This window comes from Bos javanicus, chromosome 16 (genome assembly GCF_032452875.1).
Source record: "Bos javanicus breed banteng chromosome 16, ARS-OSU_banteng_1.0, whole genome shotgun sequence".
NCBI classification, from domain to species: domain Eukaryota; kingdom Metazoa; phylum Chordata; class Mammalia; order Artiodactyla; family Bovidae; genus Bos; species Bos javanicus.
In genome coordinates this window covers 13869313-13889264 of record NC_083883.1, presented here as the reverse complement: position 1 = coordinate 13889264, position 19952 = coordinate 13869313, and the positions used below count along the sequence as shown (strand labels likewise).

General features: G+C 39.2%; 1 long non-coding RNA gene across 2 annotated transcripts in view; it reads right to left on the bottom strand.

The window, feature by feature from the left end:
• The window catches only part of LOC133227575 (uncharacterized), a 179648-nt gene that overhangs the window by 77921 nt on the left and 81775 nt on the right, over nt 1–19952 (bottom strand). The window lies entirely within an intron of this gene.

Here is a 19952-nt window from a genome sequence, read left to right as displayed (position 1 = left end):
GGCGGATTCATTTCGATATTTGGCAAAACTAATACAATATTGTAAAGTTTAAAAATAAAATAAAATTGAAAAAAAAAAGAGAGAGAGAAACTCTGGGCTGGATGAAGCACAAGCTGGAATCAAGATTGCCAGGAGAAATATCAATAACCTCAGATATGTAGATGACACCACCCTTACAGCAGAAAGCGAAGAAGAACTAAAGAGCCTCCTAATGAAAGTGAAAGAAGAGAAGGAAAAAGTTGGCTTAAAACTCAACATTCAGAAAACTAAGATCATGGCATCTGGTCCCATCACTTCTTGGCAAATAGATGAGGAAACAGTGGAAACAGTGTCAGACTTTATTTTTGGGTGCTCCAAAATCACTGCAGATGGTGATTTTCTGATTTTTCAGTGCGATTTTTCAGTGCCAGGTTGGTCATAACTTTTTTGGAAGAAAAGTTATGACCAACCTGCTGCTGCTGCTACTGCTGCTAAGTCGCTTCAGTGGAGTCTGACTCTGTGTGACCCCGTGGACAGCAGCCCACCAGGCTCCCGCGTCCCTGTGATTCTCCAGGCAAGAATACTGGAGTGGGTTGACATTTCCTTCTCCAATGAATGAAAGTGAAAAGTGAAAGTGAAGTCGCTCAGCCATGTCTGACTCTTCGCGACCTCATGGACTGCAGCCTACCAGGCTCCTCCGTCCATGGGATTTTCCAGGCAAAAGTACTGGAGTGGGGTGCCATTGCCTTCTCCAATGACCAACCTAGAGAGCATATTAAAAAGCAGAGACATTACTTGCCAGCAAAGGTCCTGTAGTCAAAGCTACAGTTTTACCAGTAGTCATGTATGGATATGAGAGTTGGACTATAAAGAAAGCTGAGCACCAAAGAATTGATGCTTTTGAACTGTGGTGTTGGAGAAGACTCTTGAGAGTCCCTTCGACTGCAAGGAGATCCAACCAGTCCATCCTAAAGAAAATCAGTCCTGAATATACATTGGAAGGACTGATGCTGAAGCTGAAACTCCAATACTTTGGCCACCTGATGGGAAGAGCTGACTCATTTGTAAAGACCCTGATGCTGCAAAAGATTGAAGGTGGGAGGAGAAGGCAACAACAGAGGATGAGATGGTTGGATGGCATCACCGATTCAATGGACATGAATTTGGGTAAATTCCGGGAGTTGGTGATGGACAGGGAGGCTTGGCATGCAGCAGTCCATGGGGTTGCAAAGAGTCGGAAGGACTGAGCTACTAAACTGAACTGGCCAAACTAGAAATTGCCCCTCTACCACCATCAAACACACTCACCTGTAGGACCAGCCACATAACTGACATAGGTCAGTGCTAAATGAAATAAGGGGCCCCTTGTCCCAAAATAAAGACTTGCAAGACAGAAATATCAAAGCATTAAAGAAAGCTCAAGGACTTTCAAGACATGTGGCCTGTGTAACTGACGCTGGCCCTGCTCCTGTATCATCCACCTGGGAACCCACTCTTTTGATTGATATTTTATTGATATTCTCCTATGGAATATCAATTTTCCATGCATTTTTCAACTCCATCTTCAGAGATTTTGCATTTCCTTATGTTAGTTTCTGGTATTCACTAACTTTGTACATGCTCCCTGTACTTGGTTCAGCACACAGTTCTAACTTGATATGTTTTCTATCTTTTTTACCTCATGAATTCCCATGAATTTCCCCTACTTTTTTTCAAATAACAAAATATCTGAAGCCACTCCCTCACCTCTGGCAACAGCTTAAGAAAATAAATGTATCAGCTTTGTTGTATTTCACATAAAGTACACTAGACCTGTCCAACTCTGAAGCTATTATAAAACCTTGCTGCATGTACATGGATCCATATAAAACTGTACTGAAATGCAACTGGTGGTTTAGTCCAAATTCCTGCTAATTCTGTGGAGACTTTCACTCACTTACTTCACTATAAATTTAATAATAGCTTTTGGGGTAGAAAAATACTGTTTTTAATCTTTGGTAGTCAATAATTCATAATTTTTAATCATACGATTATCTACTACTTTTTCCTTTTACTATCACAATAGAAGTTTAAACCAAAGACACTTTTTAACAGTTTAGAACCTAAGCATTCAGCTGAATCACTACAGGGCTAAGTGTTCTGCAGTGCATAATTCTGAACAGCTTTTATAAAGTGCATGCATGCTATTGGAATAGCTTAGCTGCTTCAGAACTGACTATATAATTTTGAGACATAAAAATAAAGACAGAGTTTTATCTGAACATCCTATTTGGCTAAATTTATAGTCTAATGCTTTCCCCTTTAATCAATTTACACTATTTCAATTTTTATAAATCTATCAATAAATAGCATCCTTTTCTCTGCTTGAGTTCGACCCAACTGTGTTAATAAAAATTAATGCAACACAAAATAACTCTTTATAATGAAGACTAGGCTGGAGCATATGACATGTAATTCCAATCAAGAGATCCTCCTCTATCTTCACATTGTGCAAACGGACTGACACATCTCCAGAGCAAGTCCCGACATGGGGGTTTCCAGTTATCTGATGTGCTATAAGAATATTACCCCAAAAGTTTTAAAAGTGAAACAATAAATTCATACGGTCACAGGAGACAGGCTGTGGTTCTTTTAACCCAAGGTATCCATCCATCTAGAGTTGTGGTCTACATTCCCATCACCTGCGAAATGAGATAAATAGTTTCTTGCAAAGTCTAGTACCAATATTATGACTACTCCTCTAATTCTAATCACTTTTTCTTTAGGAATTCTCTTGGAACTACTGATGGACAGATCAGATTAACTACCAGATGTCTCTGAAATAAGTCAGAATAGAATTTAAAAATAAGGCAAAACTCCAAGCCACTCTATTTTATTACTTATTCCATATTTTTATATTTCCTGTCATCTGATATAATTTACTATCTATTCTGCAGGGAGGTCGAATGACAAGATTAAAATTTTCCAATAATAAAATATCACCTTGATAGAGATGGTCAAAATTTACATATAAGCCTACTTCCGTTATCCAATTCCATTCTGTCTAATACTCATAACCTCTCCCTAGCCCTTACTCTGTCCTGGAGGTGAGAAAGAAAAACCCACAAATCAAACCTTTTTATAACTTAAGTTTAAATAATCAGCAAAATCAAAATCTCTTTCCCTGATGAGTTAAGTATACAAAGAAATTAAAGCCAAAAACATCCTCTTGCATTTCACACTTTATTGCCTCTTGGCCAGAAGACCCTCACATGTTTGTGTAGATTTGTTAGGCTATCTCTCACTGGAGTACGATTTACTAGGAAATTTTTAAGACCTTACAAATTGAATTAATTTCATGTCAAGTTTCTGATGTACCTCAATTTTAAAGAACACTCAAAGATGACAGCATATGCAAAAGTAAAATAGAATTAGTCCCATATTCACAAATTTAAAAGCAAGCCAACCCTTTCCCCAAAAGCAGTTCCTCAGGCAAAATAATGTTCTGATAATTTAGCACCCAGACCACCTGACCTGCCTCTTGAGAAATCTGTATGCAGCTCAGGAAGCCACAGTTAGAACTGGACATGGAACAACAGACTGGTTCCAAATAGGAAAAGGAGTACGTCAAGGCTGTATATTGTCACCCTGTTTATTTAGCTTATATGCAGAGTACATCATGAGAAACGCTGGACTGGAAGAAACACAAGCTGGAATCAAGATTACCAGGAGAAATATCAGTAACCTCAGATATGCAGATGACACCACCCTTATGGCAGAAAGTGAAGAGGAACTAAAAAGCCTCTTGATGAAAGTGAAAGTGGAGAGTGAAAAAGTTGGCTTAAAGCTCAACATTCAGAAAATGAAGAGCATGGCATCTGGTCCCATCACTTCATGGGAAATAGATGGGGAAACAGTAGAAACAGTGTCAGACTTAATTTTTTTGGGCTTCAAAATCACTGCAGATGGTGACTACAGCCATGAAATTAAAAGACACTTACTCCTTGGAAGGAAAGTTATGACCAATCTAGATAGCATATTCAAAAGCAGAGACATTACTTTGCCAACAAAGGTTTGTCTAGTCAAGGCTATGGTTTTTCCTGTAGTCATGTATGGATGTGAGTGTTGGACTGTGAAGAAGGCTGAGTGCCGAAGAATCGATGCTTTTGAACTGTCGTGTTGGAGAAGACTCTTGAGAGTCCCTTGGACTGCAAGGAGATCCAACCAGTCCATTCTGAAGGAGATCAGCCCTGGGATTTCTTTGGAAGGAATGATGCTAAAGCTGAAACTCCAGTACTTTGGCCACCTCATGCGAAGAGTTGATTCATTGGAAAGACTCTGATGCTGGGAGGGATTGGGGGCAGAAGGAGAAGGGGACGACAGAGGATGAGATGGCTGGATGGCATCACCGACTCGATGGACGTGAGTTTGAGTGAAGTCCAGGAGTTGGTGATGGACAGGGAGGTCTGGTGTGCTGTGATTCATGGGGTCGCAAAGAGTCGGACACGACTGAGCGACTGAACTGAACCGAACTGATTGCCAAAGAATAGGGTAGAAACTCCGGAAAAGGCGATGGCACCCCACTCCAGTACTCTTGCCTGGAAAATCCCATGGATGGAGGAGCCTGGTAGGCTGCAGTCCATGGGGTTGCGAAGAGTTGGATACGACTGAGCGACTTCACTTTCACTTTTCATTTTCATGCATTGGAGAAGGAAATGGCAACCCACTCCAGTGTTCTTGCCTGGAGAATCCCAGGGACAGCAGAGCCTGGTGGCCTGTCGTCCATGGGGTTGCACAGAGTCGGAAACGACTGAATCAACTTAGCAGCAGCAGCAGTAGCAGCAGGGTAGAAACTCAGTAGTTTCTGAGGGAAAGAGGCTTAGGAGACTAAAGTATCAGATAAATCCTCTGTAGGATGTTTTCAAGATCATGGAACTTGTGAACATAAATTTGACTGGAAGAAATACCCCAGCAGAATTTTAATTTTGCCAGTGTGCAAAACCATCTCTAGAAGGAAAAGCCTAATTCTGCATAATGTCTTCTCTCTAAGTGATTGAATGCTACTGACTTCTTGCAAAGCTTAAAAAACAGAATCACAGCAGCTGTGTCATCAGGTTTAAGGACAGCTTTCCTTTAAGCAGAGTCTATGATGTGGATTATTGTCCAGGGATTAATTTGAGGGTATGCTGTCTGGCAAAACTTGAAAGGGCATGAGGAAAGCAGAATAAATCAGGAGAAGAAATTAGGAAAAACTGTGGGTTCAGCTGAAGTTTACACTTAGCTTGACCCAACAGGGTGCTCTGGAAGGTAACAGCAGAGAGGAACACCTGGGAGCTATAGCAGCAGATATTCTCAGCAGCAAGGGAATCTGATAAAAGAGGTCTGGATGGGGCACCAAAAGCATCCACCTCAAAGGGTAAATACAAGTTAGAAGCTTGAAAGAACAGTTTCTAATGATTATTAAAGGCATGTGCCATAAACAGCAATTTTCTATGCAGCAGCTGATCATTTTGATTTTGCAAACCTGTGGAAAGCTATCACTGAACATCTTAAAATGTTGATAGCATATTTTGAATTTTATTTGATATCAAATGAAGATACATGGATAGGGAATTAATGAATCCAGAATCCACCTCCTCTCCAGGAAGTAACTGAAATATAACTATGACTTTGCAGAATACATTGGTGGACCTGGCTAGGATAGGCGAATTTTAAAAGTACTGCATTACTTGTTTCTTATTGAATGAAAGTTAAAATGAATATCAAAGCTTGCTGAAATTGCTTTAAAATCTCTTCTTCCCTTCCTGTTAACATACTTATATGAAACTGATTCCCGCACCATGAGAGTTAAAATCAAGGAGAATGAGAAACAAAGCATAGAAACAGTTTAGATATCACTTGCTGTCGCTCTGTTGTGTCCAGCTCTTTGAAACCCCATGGACTGCAGCATGCCAGGTGCCTCTGTCCCTCAGCATCTCCCAGAGTTTGATCAAACTCATGTCCATCGAGTCAGCGATGCCACCCAGCCACCTGGTCCTCTGTCATAACCTTCTCCTCCTGCCTTCAATCTTTCTCAGCATCAGGGTCTTTTCCAATGAACTGGCTTTTCACATCAGGTGGCCAAAGTACTGGAGCTTCAGCTTTAGCATCAGTCCTTCCAATGACTATTCAGATTTGGTTTCCTTTAGGATGGACTGGTTTGATCTCTTTTCAGTCCAAGGGACTCTCAAGAGTCTTCTCCAACACCACAGTTCAAAAGCATCAGTTCTTCAGCACTCAGCCTTCTTTATGGTCCAACTCAACATGATTACTGGAAAAATAAGAGCTTTGACTATACAGACCTTTGCTGGCAAAGTAATGTCTCAGTTTTTTAATACACTGTCTATTTTCATCATAGCTTTTCTTCCAAGGAACAAGCATATTTTAATTTCATGGGTGCAGTCACCATCTGCAATAATTTTGGAGCCCCAGAAAATAAAGTCTCTCACCATTTCTATTGTTTCCCCATCTATATGTCATGAACTGATGGGACCAGATGACATGATCTTCTTTTTTTGAATGTTGAGTTTTTAGCCAGATTTATCACTCTCCTCTTTCAGTTTCATCAAGAGTTCCTTTAGTTACTCTTTGCTTTTTCCATAAGGATGTTGTCATCTGCATATCTGATGTTGTTGATATGTTTCCCAGCAATCTCCATTCTAGTTTGTGCTTCCTCCAGCCCAGAATTTCTCATGATGTACTCTGAATATAAATTAAATAAGTGGGGCGACAATATACAGCTTTGACATACTCCTTTCCCAATTTTGAACCAGTCTATTGTTCCATGTCAAGTTCTAACTGTTGCTTCTTGACCTGCATACATTATATATCATTATCCCCTGTAAATGAAATCCCTTACAATTATTCAGTGGAAGTAACAAATAGAGTCAAGGGATTAGATCTGATAGAGTACCTGAAGAACTATGGACAGAGGTTCATAACATTGTACAGTATGTGGTGATCAAAACCATCCCTAGGAAAAAGAAATGCAAAAAGGCAAAATGGTTGTCTGAGGAGGCCTTACAAATAGCTGAGAAAAGAAGAGAAGTGAAAAGCAAAGGAAAAAAGAAAAGATACATCCATCTAAATGCAGAGTTCCAAAGAATAGCAAGGAAAGATTAAAAAAAAAAAAAAAAGCCTTCCTAAGTGAATAAGGCATAGAAATAGAGGAAAACAATAGAATGCGAAAGACTAGAGATCCTTCAAGAAAATTAGAGATACCAAGGGAACATTTTATACAAAGATGGGCACAATAAAGAATGGGAATGGTATGGATCTAACAAAAGCAGAAGATAATAATAAGAGTGGCAAAAATATACAGAACTATACTAAAAGATCTCAATAAACTCAGATAACCACAATGGTGTGATCACTCATCTAGAGCCAAACATCTTGGAGTGCAAAGTTAAGAGGGCCTTAGGAAATATCACTAAAAACAAAGCTAGTGAAAGTGATCAAATTCTAGATGAGCTAAATCCTAGAAGATGATGCTATTAAAGTGCTGCACTCAATATGTCAGCAAATATGGAAAACTCAGCACTGGCCAAAGGACTGGAAAATGTCAGTTTTCATTCCAACCCCAGAGAAGGGCAATGCCAAAGAATGTTCAAACTACCACACAAATGCACTTATTTCACATGCTAGCAAAGTAACGCTCAAAATTCTCCAAGCTGGCTTCAAAAGTACGTTAACTGAGAACCTCCAGATGTTCAAGTTGGATTCAGAAAAGGTAGAGGAACCAGAGATCAAACTGCCAACATCAAATAGATGATAGAAAAAGAAGAGAATTCCAGAAAAACATCTACTTCTGCTTCACTGACTATGTTAAAGCCTTTGACTATGTGAAAGTGAAGTGACTCAGTCATGTCTGACTCTTTGCAACCCCCTAGACTGTAATCTTCCAGGCTCCTCCATCCATGGGATTTTCCAGGCATGAATACTGGAGTGGATCTTCAGGGGATCTTTCCTACCCAGGGGTCAAACCCGTCTCCTGCACTGCAGGCAGACTCTTTACTATCTGAGCTACCAGGGAACCCCTTTGACTATGTGGATCACAACAAACTGTGGAAAATTCTTCAAGAGATGGGAATACTAGACAATCTTACCTGCCTCCTGAGAAATCTGTATGAAGGTCGAGAAGCAACAGTTAGAACTGGACATGGAACAACAGACTGATTCCAAATTAGAAAAGGAGTACCTCAAGGCTGTATATTGACACCCTGCTTATTTAACTTATATGCAGAGTATATCATGCAAAATGCCAGGCTGGAGGAAGCACAAGCTGGAATCAAGATTGCTGGGAGAAATGTCAACAGTCTCTTATATGTAGATGACACCACCCTTATGGCAGAAATTGAAGAAGAACTAAAGAGCCTCTTGATGAAACTGAAAGAAGAGGGTGAAAAAGCTGGCTTAAAACTCAACATTCAAAAAATGAAGATCATCATCTCTGGTCCCATCACTTCACAGCAAATAGATGGGGAAACAATGGAAACGGTGAGAGACTTTATATTCTGTGGCTCCAAAATCATTGTAGATGGTGACTGCAGCCATGAAATTAAAAGATGCTTGCTCCTTGGAAGAAAAGCTACGACAAACCAAGACAGCATATTAAACAGCAAAGACATCACTTTGCCAGCAAACGTCTGTATAGTCAAAGCTGTGGTATTTCCAGTAGTCATGTATGGATGTGAGAGTTGGCCCATAAAGAAGGCTGAGTCCTGAAGAATTGATGCTTTTTATCCAGAGTGCTGGAGAAGACACTTGAGAGTCCCTTGGACTGAAAGGAGATCAAACCAGTCCATCCTAAAGGAAACCAAATCTGAATATTCATTGGAAGGACTGATGCTAAAGCTGAAACTCCAATACTTTGGCTACTTGATGCAAAGAGCCAACTCATTAGAAAAGACCCTGATGCTGGGAAAGATTGAAGGCAGGAAGAGAAGTTTATGACAGAGGACAAGATGGTTGGATGGCATCATTGACTCAATGGACATGAATTTAAGCAAGTTCTGGGAGATGATGAAGGACATGGAAGCTTGGCATGCTGCAGTGCATAGGATTGCAAAGAGATGGACATGACTGAGAAACTGAACAACAATATCCTCTAAGAATTATTCATTCCACCTAAATTAGATAAGTTAGCAAGCAAAAAGAAAAGAAGCTCATTTGTGACTATAAAACTCTTAAATACTGATACACATAGATTGGGTCCAAGAATGATTTTTAGGTGCTTTATATGGGAATCAGTATTTCACATGTAAGTTTTATTGATTCACAACAGAAGACCATAAAGTCATGACTATATAAGTTGAGATTTTCTATATTAATCACATATTCTTCAGGTCTTCATTTCGTTATGGAGGCTCTCATGTTACGTAAAACTTCTATTACATAAATCTGTAATCTGTTCTCCCATTCAAAAAAAATAAAATGAGATAGAGATATAATCTCTTAAAAAAATAATCACATATACAAACAGTTTCGATCAATGCCTTTAAATTAGTAATTTTTTATTTTTCATGGTTTTATGTCTACTTGGAGTCATACATACATATTTTTTCTGTCTAAAAGAACAATCAAATATTAAGTCTTGCATTTTATATGAATTCTCATTCAACTTTGTAAAATAGTTTATTTGCATTGTATTTTACAAAAGTCTGAGCCCAAGACAACTTTGTAGTTCAAAAAAATAAAAACAAAAGCCAAATGTTCTTTTACCAAAGCTACTTTCAGAAGCATCATTCAATGCAATGTGTGAGGATCAGCTTCCTTGAAGTTGAAAAGCAGCTCTCTGCTTCAACTCTTTCTATAAAGTTCAAGTTTCAGCTGCAGTCAACTCGTATTCTGAAGCCAACCAAATCTAACAAAAATCTGTGCTTTTGCTTAGGCCAGCATCAGGCTAAGCACTTCCCACCCCAGCAACCAGCTAAGATCCAACCACCACCACCACCAAGGAATGTTCCTTTTCAGATGCCTCATTGTTCACGCTTTAGCTGAAGCTTACATTTTAAATCCCAGCATCAGAACTAAGAACAATGGTAACCTTTACTGAGAAAGTTATTTTTCCTTTTTCCCCTCATCAAAAGCCCACTCCTCACTCTAAATTGGTTATCCTACTTCTTTCTTTTTCTCTGAAAAAAATAAAAGGAATTTAGAATAGAGATGTCTGCATATTTCCACCACAAATTCAAAAACCCAACTTGTTTTCTCTTCAAAAATGGTGAACTTTTTGTAAGACCAACTCTCTTTGTATGTACAAAAGTTCCATCCATTTTCTCCTCTCAATCACATTTTGTTATATATAATTATGCTTCTGTTTCTTATCTCTTGAATTTTCCTTTCTTGGACTATTTACAAATACATTTTCATGCTTCACTCCTTAATATGGCTCCTTGATTCCTCTTCCTCCAGCTCATGCCCATTTCCCTGCTCCATTTTCTCTAAAACGAAATTAAATTCAGCTTTTCTCCCAACCAGTCCAAAGTCACTGCCTCAGTAGATAGGCTTCATCTAGCCAAATCCAATGCTTTACTCTTGGTTATCATCTTAAATGATCTCAAGGACCATTGATCTCTTTCACTGAAGCACTTTTTTTATTTGGAATTTCAGACTTGCCACTCTCCCAGTTTCACTTCCTTTTTAAACTTCTTTGCCAGATTCTCCAGACTTATTTCTAAATGTTGGAATGCCCCAGAATTCTGACTTTGGCCCTTTTTTCTTGCCTTACTGTGTATAATGCCACAATGAACTGAACTGGGTCCTGTGACTTTAAATATCTTCCATTTCCTGATGGCTCCTAAATTTATTCCACGAACACTGGCTCTACCCCTAAAGCCCAGACTTGTACATACATCGACTTAATTAACATCTCCACTTGAATGTCTCTTAAGGATCTCACACTTGGTATTGTAAATTGAACACTTGGATCCCCACACTCTCCAAAATCACTTGATCTCAGTCAGCATTTCTCATTTAATTAAACGGTGCTATAGTTCACTCAGTAGTTCTGACCAACAATTGTGGAGCTGCATTTGACTGATCTCTTTCTCTTACAACCTAATGAAGTGTAGGCAGAAGCCATGAATATCACCTATGGGCCTGGATCATTAAAAACAGTAGCAGGATTTTCTACTCTCTGTCTTTCCCCAGTGAGCCAAGCTAGAGGCCTTATAGTGTCACAAAGACATTTGAAGGCACCTAGCTCTATGAAAACCAACTTGGTTGAAAACATTCCAGTACTACAAACATTAGGCTCTTATGTGAATGAGAAACAAACATATGTTGGGTTAAACTACTAAAATTTTGGAATTGTGACAGCAGTGGTCTGTTTTTACTAGTACAGAAGTTCCAACCTAGAAGGATGGTATTACTTAACAACAAAAGCAAAATTGATCATGTGCTACTACTGATGTAGTGGTTAGGAATCAGGAGACAAATGAACTTAAAAAAGCAAGCTTGAAGAGGGGTGAGTCATACTATTTTGTGGTAAAACATTTAGTAAAAATTCATCTGCAATAACTTGAAATGAAGACCACATACTTACTGAGCCAACAATTTTAAGATAGTGCCTGGAAGAGTCAGAGTGATATTATCCATCAGCTATTCTGAGTTGCTTTTTAGAAGTCATTACAACAAAGGGAGCTGCCAATTTAAAAAGCTGCTGATTTTCAGAAAGAGAGCAAAGGGAATGGAGAAAGTCCACTAATTAAGGACATGACATGTTTGGAAAAGGTGATTACTCTGGATCATAAATAGAAAGAGATAAAGCATAAAGGGAACCTTGAAAAACAAAAGTCCAAGGAAGCTTTTAAATTAAGTGACTCCGTTTTGCAGGGGAAAAAATTCAGATTAAGAATATTATCCAAGACTCTTAGTGTCTGCAGCCTCAAGGTGGCTGTGGTTAATCAGAGAGCATGTGGATGGAGATAATATAGGAAAAAGTCAAACTTGGGAAATAATTTTAAGTACAAACTTGTGTTTATTGCCACATGGAACTGTCTGGAAGCAAACAGATAAAAACCTTACTAACTTTCTGAATAAACTGTATTGCCAAAGAAATGGCAAGTCTAGTCTAAAAACAGTCTATGACTGCTTGTTGAGTCATAAAACTCAACTTGTTGTTGAGTTTTAAAACCCTGTACTGAAATAACCCAAGGGTATTTGATGAATCTCCGACAAGAAGCAGGTGTTACAGTTTTATTTCCCCAAAGAGGACACACTCCCTCTTATACATGTTAGCTTTGGCCATGCTGGATAACAGAAGGAAGAGTACTTCCTAAAGAGGAAGAAACCATGACAAATTTTAAGGGAGTGTTACTAGAGAACAAAATCAGAGTCAAAGGATCTTCTTCTCTCCCCCAATTAGGAGGTTTTCATAATGTATGCCCAGTAGACTCCAGTAACTTCTATAGAGTAGTGATTGTTCTGGATGGTTTATTCTGCCCTTTCTGGACAACTTTTATTATAATTATCATGTCTTCACTTTATCATTATATACTGGGTATGGAGATGCACATAATTTTTAATAACATGCGTTTTAAGTTCATACCATAAGCAACCTCTAGATCAGACAGAAGTAACTGCTCATAACATGGAGCACATGGGCCGAGTCATCTGACTTAGGAAGAATGTGTCCTATTTACATAGGAAGAGTACAATGGATGGACTTCCCTGGTGGTTCAGGTGGTAAAGAATCTGCTTTCCATGCAGGAGAAGAATAAACTGTCAGGAAGATCCCCTGGAGAAGGGAATGGTTACCCACTCCGCTATTCTTGCCTGGAGAATTCCATAGATAGCGAAGTCTGGCAGGCTAAAGTCCATGGGGTTGCAAAGAGTTAGACACAACTAAGTAACTAACACTTTCACTTTGAGTGCAATGGATATTTGGTGGCCAAACAGGCATGAAGTGGCAGAGACTGGCTAGATTTTAAATCTTTATCTCTTTTTCCTGTCTACCAAGCTTGACTATACAGCACAGTTTTGCTTTCTGGAGTAACGAAATTAAGTTCCAGACCAATGGAATAAAGATGGAAGTAACACATACCCTTATAGTCCTGATTTAAAAGTATACCCCATGCGATCCCCTTTCTCTCTTTCCTTGTTAGGGGCTGCAGTAAAAGGGTTCCGAGGTTCTTTAACAGAATCAAAGGATGGAAGGAACTTAAAGTACTATTGACAAATAGAAACTGGAGAATACAAGCTCTCCATATTCAGAAGACTTGCCTAATCAGAAATTGGGCTACTACGGAAATAAATAAAATATTATTATGCTTGCTATTGAAATGCTGTATTTATTTGTTAGAGCAATTATCTTCTCCACTAATAGGGTACGTGTTCTTATTATTTGTTATTATTATTTTATACTCCATTTATTATATTTTCAACCACCACTTGCCTGGAAGTTACTGGAGGGCAAAACAGAGGCTTACTACTTACCCTGATAGCTCATTAAACTTTCCTCCAAAACATACTCACTGAAACCTAACCTCTTAAAGCAATAACACATTCTATACCCCATTATGTTGATAGGGATAAATTCAGAGGCATTAGAAGATTGAAATCTGATATGAGAAAACATTCATAACTCTGCTTTATAGATTTTAGAAAGGTGCTAATAAAAAGTACTGTCTGGGTCATTTATTTTTCTGGAGTTGAGCTATAGGAGTTGCTTGTATATTTTTGAGATTAGTTGTTTGTCAGTTGCTTCATTTGCTATTATTTTCTCCCATTCTGAAGGCTGTCTTTTCACCTTGCTAATAGTTTTCTTTGATGTGCAGAAACTTTTAAGGTTAATTAGGTCCCATTTGTTTATTTTTGTTTTTATTTCCAATATTCTGGGAGGTGGGTCATAGAGGATCCTGCTGTGATGTATGTCAGAGAGTGTTTTGCCTATGTTCTCCTCTGGGAGTTTTATAGTTTCTGGTCTTACGTTTAGATCTTTAATCCATTTTGAGTTTATTTTTGTGTATGGTGTTAGAAAGTGTTCTAGTTTCATTCTTTTACAAGTGGTTGACCAGATTTCCCAGCACCACTTGTTAAAGAGATTGTCTTTAATCCATTGTATATTCTTGCCTCCTTTGTCAAAGATAAGGTGTCCATATGTGCGTGGATTTATCTCTGGGCTTTCTATTTTATTCCATTGATCTATATTTCTGTCTTTGTGCCAGTACCATACTGTCTTGATAACTGAGGCTTTGTAGTAGAGCCTGAAGTCAGGTAGGTTGATTCCTCCACTTCCATTCTTTCTCAAGATTGCTTTGGCTATTCGAGGTTTTTTGTATTTCCATACAAATTGTGAAAGTATTTGTTCTAGCTCTGTGAAGAATACTGTTGGTAGCTTGATAGGGATTGCATTGAATCTATAAATTGCTTTGGGTAGTATACTCATTTTCACTATATTGATTCTTTCAATCCATGAACATGGTATATTTCTCCATCTATTAGTGTCCTCTTGACCCAATCAAAAAATGGGCCAAAGAACTAAATAGACATTTCTCCAAAGAAGACATACAGATGGCTAACAAACACATGAAAAGATGCTCAACATCACTCATTATCAGAGAAATGCAAATGAAAACCACTATGAGGTACCATTTCACACCAGTCAGAATGGCTGTGATCCAAAAGTCTACAAGCAATAAATGCTGGAGAGGGTGTGGAGAAAAGGGAACCCTCTTACACTGTTGGTGGGAATGCAAACTAGTACAGCCACTATGGAGAACAGTGTGGAGATTTCCTTAAAAAACAGGAAATAGAACTGCCTTATGATCCAGCAATCCCACTGCTGGGCATACACACTGAGGAAACCAGAAGGGAAAGAGACACGTGTACCCCAATGTTCATTGCAGCACTGTTTATAATAGCCAGGACATGGAAGCAACCTAGACGTCCATCAGCAGATGAATGGATAAGAAAGCAGTGGTACATACACACAATGGAGTATTACTCAGCCATGAAAAAGAATACATTTGAATCAGTTCTAATGAGGTGGATGAAACTAGAGCCTATTATACAGAGTGAAGTAAGCCAGACAGAAAAACACCAATACAGTATACTAACACATATATATGGAATTTAGAAAGATGGTAACAATAACCCTGTGTATGAGACAGCAAAAGAGACACTGATGTATAGAACAGTCTTATGGACTTTGTGGGAGAGGGAGAGGATGGGAAGATTTGGGAGAATGGCATTGAAACATGTAAAATATCATGTATGAAATGAGTTGCCAGTCCAGGTTCAATGCACGATACTGGATGATTGGGGCTGGTGCACTGGGACGACCCAAAGGGATGGTATGGGGAGGGTGGAGGGAGGAGGGTTCAGGGTGGGGAACACATGTATACCTGTGGTGGATTTATTTTGATATTTGGCAAAACTACTACAATTTTGTAAAGTTTAAAAATAAAATAAAATTGTAGTTGGAAAAAAAAAAAAGTACTGTCTGCCCACTATTTCAGAGGAGCCTGGTAGGCTGCAGTCCATGGGGTAGCTAAGAGTCAGACACAACTGAGTGACTTCACTTTCACTTTTCACTTTCATGCATTGGAGAAGGAAGTGGCAACCCACTCCAGTGTTCTTGCCTGGAGAATCCCAGAGATGGCAGAACCTGGTGGGCTGCCGTCTATGGGGTCGTACATAGTAGGACACGACTGAAGCAACTTAGCAGCAGCAGCAGCAGCAGCCCACTATTTGGGCAAAATTTGTTAGATTTTGGTGTGATGGTGGCTTGGGAAAAACAAAGAAAAAGACAAACCTAAAGATGAAGGTGCTATCAGGTGAAACAAAGACAATTTCAATTTATTTAATTGAAGTTGTCAGCATAATTCTCATCCCAAAGAGATATAAGAGCATTAAATCCTATTGATAAATCTTGAACTAGATGTTAGGACTAAAAATTAAATTAAATCCTGCCATCATGTACTTATTTGTAGCAGTCCCCATTCATACAGTGCGACTGCATGCATTATGAATTCCTGTGTCATATTCTTTCAACAGTTCTTGTTAAATTATCTGATTTCTATAAAAGAAGCCAAACTGTAATTAACTTCTGTGTTTAAAGAGCTTTCACATATACTTCCAAACCTATGTTACTATTACCATTTTGAATAATTTCTGAAAATTTCTTCTACAAAATTTTTTTAAATAAGCTACATGTTTAGAACACTCATATATTTTATATGAGAAAGGCATGAATTTATTACAGGTGATCTGCCATTAATGACATGGCATTTCACCATTAATGACATGACATTTCACCTAATTGAGAAATCTGCCTAAAATAATATTTTATTGTAGTGAAAATAGAAGCTGGAAAACAAAGAGAACTTCTGAGTCAGTTATTATGAACTATATAATTTCTTTTCCATGGGCTATAATCTCCATTCAAATCAAAAGTATAAGATGAAATAACTCTCAAATTCTTTCATATAATTAATTCCACAAGGACAATTTTTGGGGATACATAATTCAAGTAATTTCTGGTTTTAAATTTAGTGTGAAAGAGAAGTGTCTGGAAATCTAGTGGACAGATTCTGAAGGCAGCAGAGATCACTGGAACTGGTGACTACTCTCAGCAAGCGTCTACCTGGGCCACTTGAGATCATGGCATTCAGCCCACAGCTGATGTCTAATTCTTATCCAGTTGGTTGGGAAGGAGATCAGCCCTGGGATTTCTTTGGAAGGAAGGATGCTAAAGCTGAAACTCCAGTACTTTGGCCACCTCATGCGAAGAGTTGACTCATTGGAAAAGACTCTGATGCTGGGAGGGATTGGGGGCAGGAGGAGAAGGGGATGACAGAGGATGAGATGGCTGGATGGCATCACTGACTCGATGGACCTGAGTCTCAGTGAACTCCAGGATTTGGTGATGGACAGGGTCGCAAAGAATCGGACACGACTGAGCGACTGATCTGATCTGATCTGATCTGAACCTCATTTCCAAAACACTTCCTTTAACTTCTCTTAGACCCTATAAAAATTATCTTGGAAGCTAATCAAACCCTGTAGTAAATGAGTGAAAACTGTCAGTTTCAAGGAAGGCAAGTGAAATTATGGGTATAAACTTTCTCTTAAGTATAATTGAATGAATAAAGTTAGTATCTACACTTCAAATACCCAGCGACTATGAAGATTTTGTTCTATTCTACTGGTAGGTAGTGTCATCCAAATCTGGTGTTAAAAACTAAGAAATAAGAAACACATTGGATGTTATTTAATCAAGCCAGGTACAGGGGATGGTTAATCTCTTCATCCGAGCACAGACATGGTCAGTAACAAACATGCTTAATGCCAAATGATCAGAGGAGAAGCTAGGCTAGAATTTGTTCAGAAGACCAGGCACCCAGATGGTGGAAGGGAAGGGGGTGTCAGACAACTCCTTTAGATCAAAACAGTACCTGGAGTTGAGTATGGCAATCAGCCTGGGGTAGAAATTGAGATGCTGATAAAATACCAGCTGGGCACAGTCAGAAACAACACTAGCCAAAACTCATCTCTCTGATAACAGGGGCTAGCCCTGCTTCATCTTTATGTCCCCAGAGCATTAGGAATTGTCAACGTGCCTGTGAATGAACTAAGAAGAAAGAATTGGTATCTCAGGAGAAATATGCAAACACAGAGCATTTAAACTCGGGCTTTCATTGGTAGCTTCAATCTGCCTGTAAGTCTGATTTGATCTTCAAAAGATCTCTCCTGATAGCAGAATTTTAGTTTCAATGGAGTAATATCTATATTTCATTCTCAGAAACCAAGGGTTTTCTTATCATGCAAATATTTATCAAAAGTCAGAAGAAACGTTCACTTTTCAAGGAAAATTAAATTATGCCATGTAATCCTTTTAAATAAAGATGAGTCAAGGCCTGGGTAGTAATCATGCAACTGATTTACAGGAAGAACACAGGAAGCAGTCTTTCCACAACCACTGGCTTTCTGTCTCTCCCTCTCTCAAGCATCATTACGAACAAAGCTAGTGAAGGTGATGGAATTCCAGCTGAGCTATTAGATGTCCTAAAAGATGATGCTGTTAAAGTGCTGTTCATAGTGAATTTAAATACAGTGAAAATGAAAGTGAAGTCGCTCAGTCGTGTCCAACTCTTTGAGACCCCATGGACTGTAGCCTACCAGGCTCCTCCCCTCCATGGGATTCTCCAGGCAAGAGTACTGGAGTGGGTTGTCATTTCCTTCTCCAGGGGATCTTCCTGACCCAGGGATCAAACCCAGGTCTCCCGCATTCCAGGCAGACACTTTAACCTCTGAGCCAATGCATTTGTTCATAGTGAAGCATCACTACAAACAAAGCTAGTGGAGGTGACGGAGTTCCAGCTGAGTTATTTCAAATCCTAAAAGATGATGCTGTGAAAGTGCTGCACTCAATATCCCAGCAAATTTGGAAAACTCAGCAGTGGCCACAGGACTGGAAAAGGTCAGTTTTCATTCCAATCCCAAAGAAAGGCAATGCCAAAGAATGTTCAGACTACTGCACAATTGCACTCATCTCACATGCTAGCAAAGCAGTGCTCAAAGTTCTCCAAGCTAGACTTCAGTACGTGAACTAAGAACTTCCGGATGTTTAAGCTGGATTTAGAAAAGGCTGAGGAACCAGAGATCAAATTGCCAACATTCACAGGATCATAGAAAGAGCAAGAGAATTCCAGAAAAACATCTGCTCTATTGACTATGCCAAAGCCTTTGACTATGTGGATCACAACAAACTGTGGAAAATTCTTAAAGAAATGGGAATACCAGACCACCTGACCTGCTTCCTGAGAAATCTACATGCAGGTCAAGAAGCTAACAGTTAGAACCAGACATGGAACAATAGACTGGTTTCAAATCAGGACAGGAGTACATCAAGGCTGTATATTGTCACCCTGCTTATTTAACTTCTATGCAGAGTACATCATGTGAAATGCTAGGCTGGATGAAACACAAGCTGGAATCAAAAATGCCAGGAGAAATATCAGTAACCTCAGATATGCAAATGACACCATCCTTATGGCAGAAAGCAAAGAGGAACTAAGGAGCCTCATGATAAAAGTGAAAGAGGAGAGTGAAAAAGCTGGCTTAAAACTCAACATTCAGAAAACTAAGATCATGGCATCCAGTTACATCACTTCATAGCAAATAGATGGGGAAACAATGCAAACAGTGACAGACTTTATTTTTCTGGCCTCCAAAATCGCTGCAGATGGTGACTGCAGCCATGAAGTTAAAAGACACTTGCTCCTTAAAAGAAAAGTTATGACCAACCTAGACAGCACATTCAAAAGCAGAGACATTACTTTGTCGACAAAGGTCCATTTAGTCAAAGCTATGGTTTTTCCAATAGTCATGTATAGATGTGAGAGTTGGACCTTAAAGAAAGCTGAGCACCAAAGCACTGATGCTTTTAAACTGTAGTGTTGGAGAAGACTCTTGAGAGTCCCTTGGACTGCAAGGAGATCAAACCAGCCAATCCTAAAGGAAATCAACCCTGAATATTCAATGGAAGAACTAATGCTGAAGCTGAAGCTCCAATAGTTTGGTCACCTGATACAAACAACTGAATCACTGGAAAAGACCCTGATGCTGCGAAAGACTGAAGGCGGGAGGAGGAGACAACAGAGGAAGAGATGATTGGATGACATCACCGACTTGATTGACATGAGTTTGAACAGGCTCTGGGAGTTGGCGATGGACAGGGAAGCTTGGCATGCTGCAGTCCACGGCATCCCTAAGAGTCCGACATAACTGAGCAACTGAACAGAACTCCCTCTCTCATCTTGTACCTGTGTATGCATGTGCTTGGAGCTAACAGTGGAGTTTGTTAAATGCATTTTTGTTGTTGTTGTTGTTGGCTAGGATTCTTAAAAGCTGGTGGTAAATAAACCACTAACCAATGCAGGAGACTTAAGAGACACGGGTTCGATCCTGGGGTTGGGAAGATTTTCTTGGAGAAGGACATAGCAACCCAC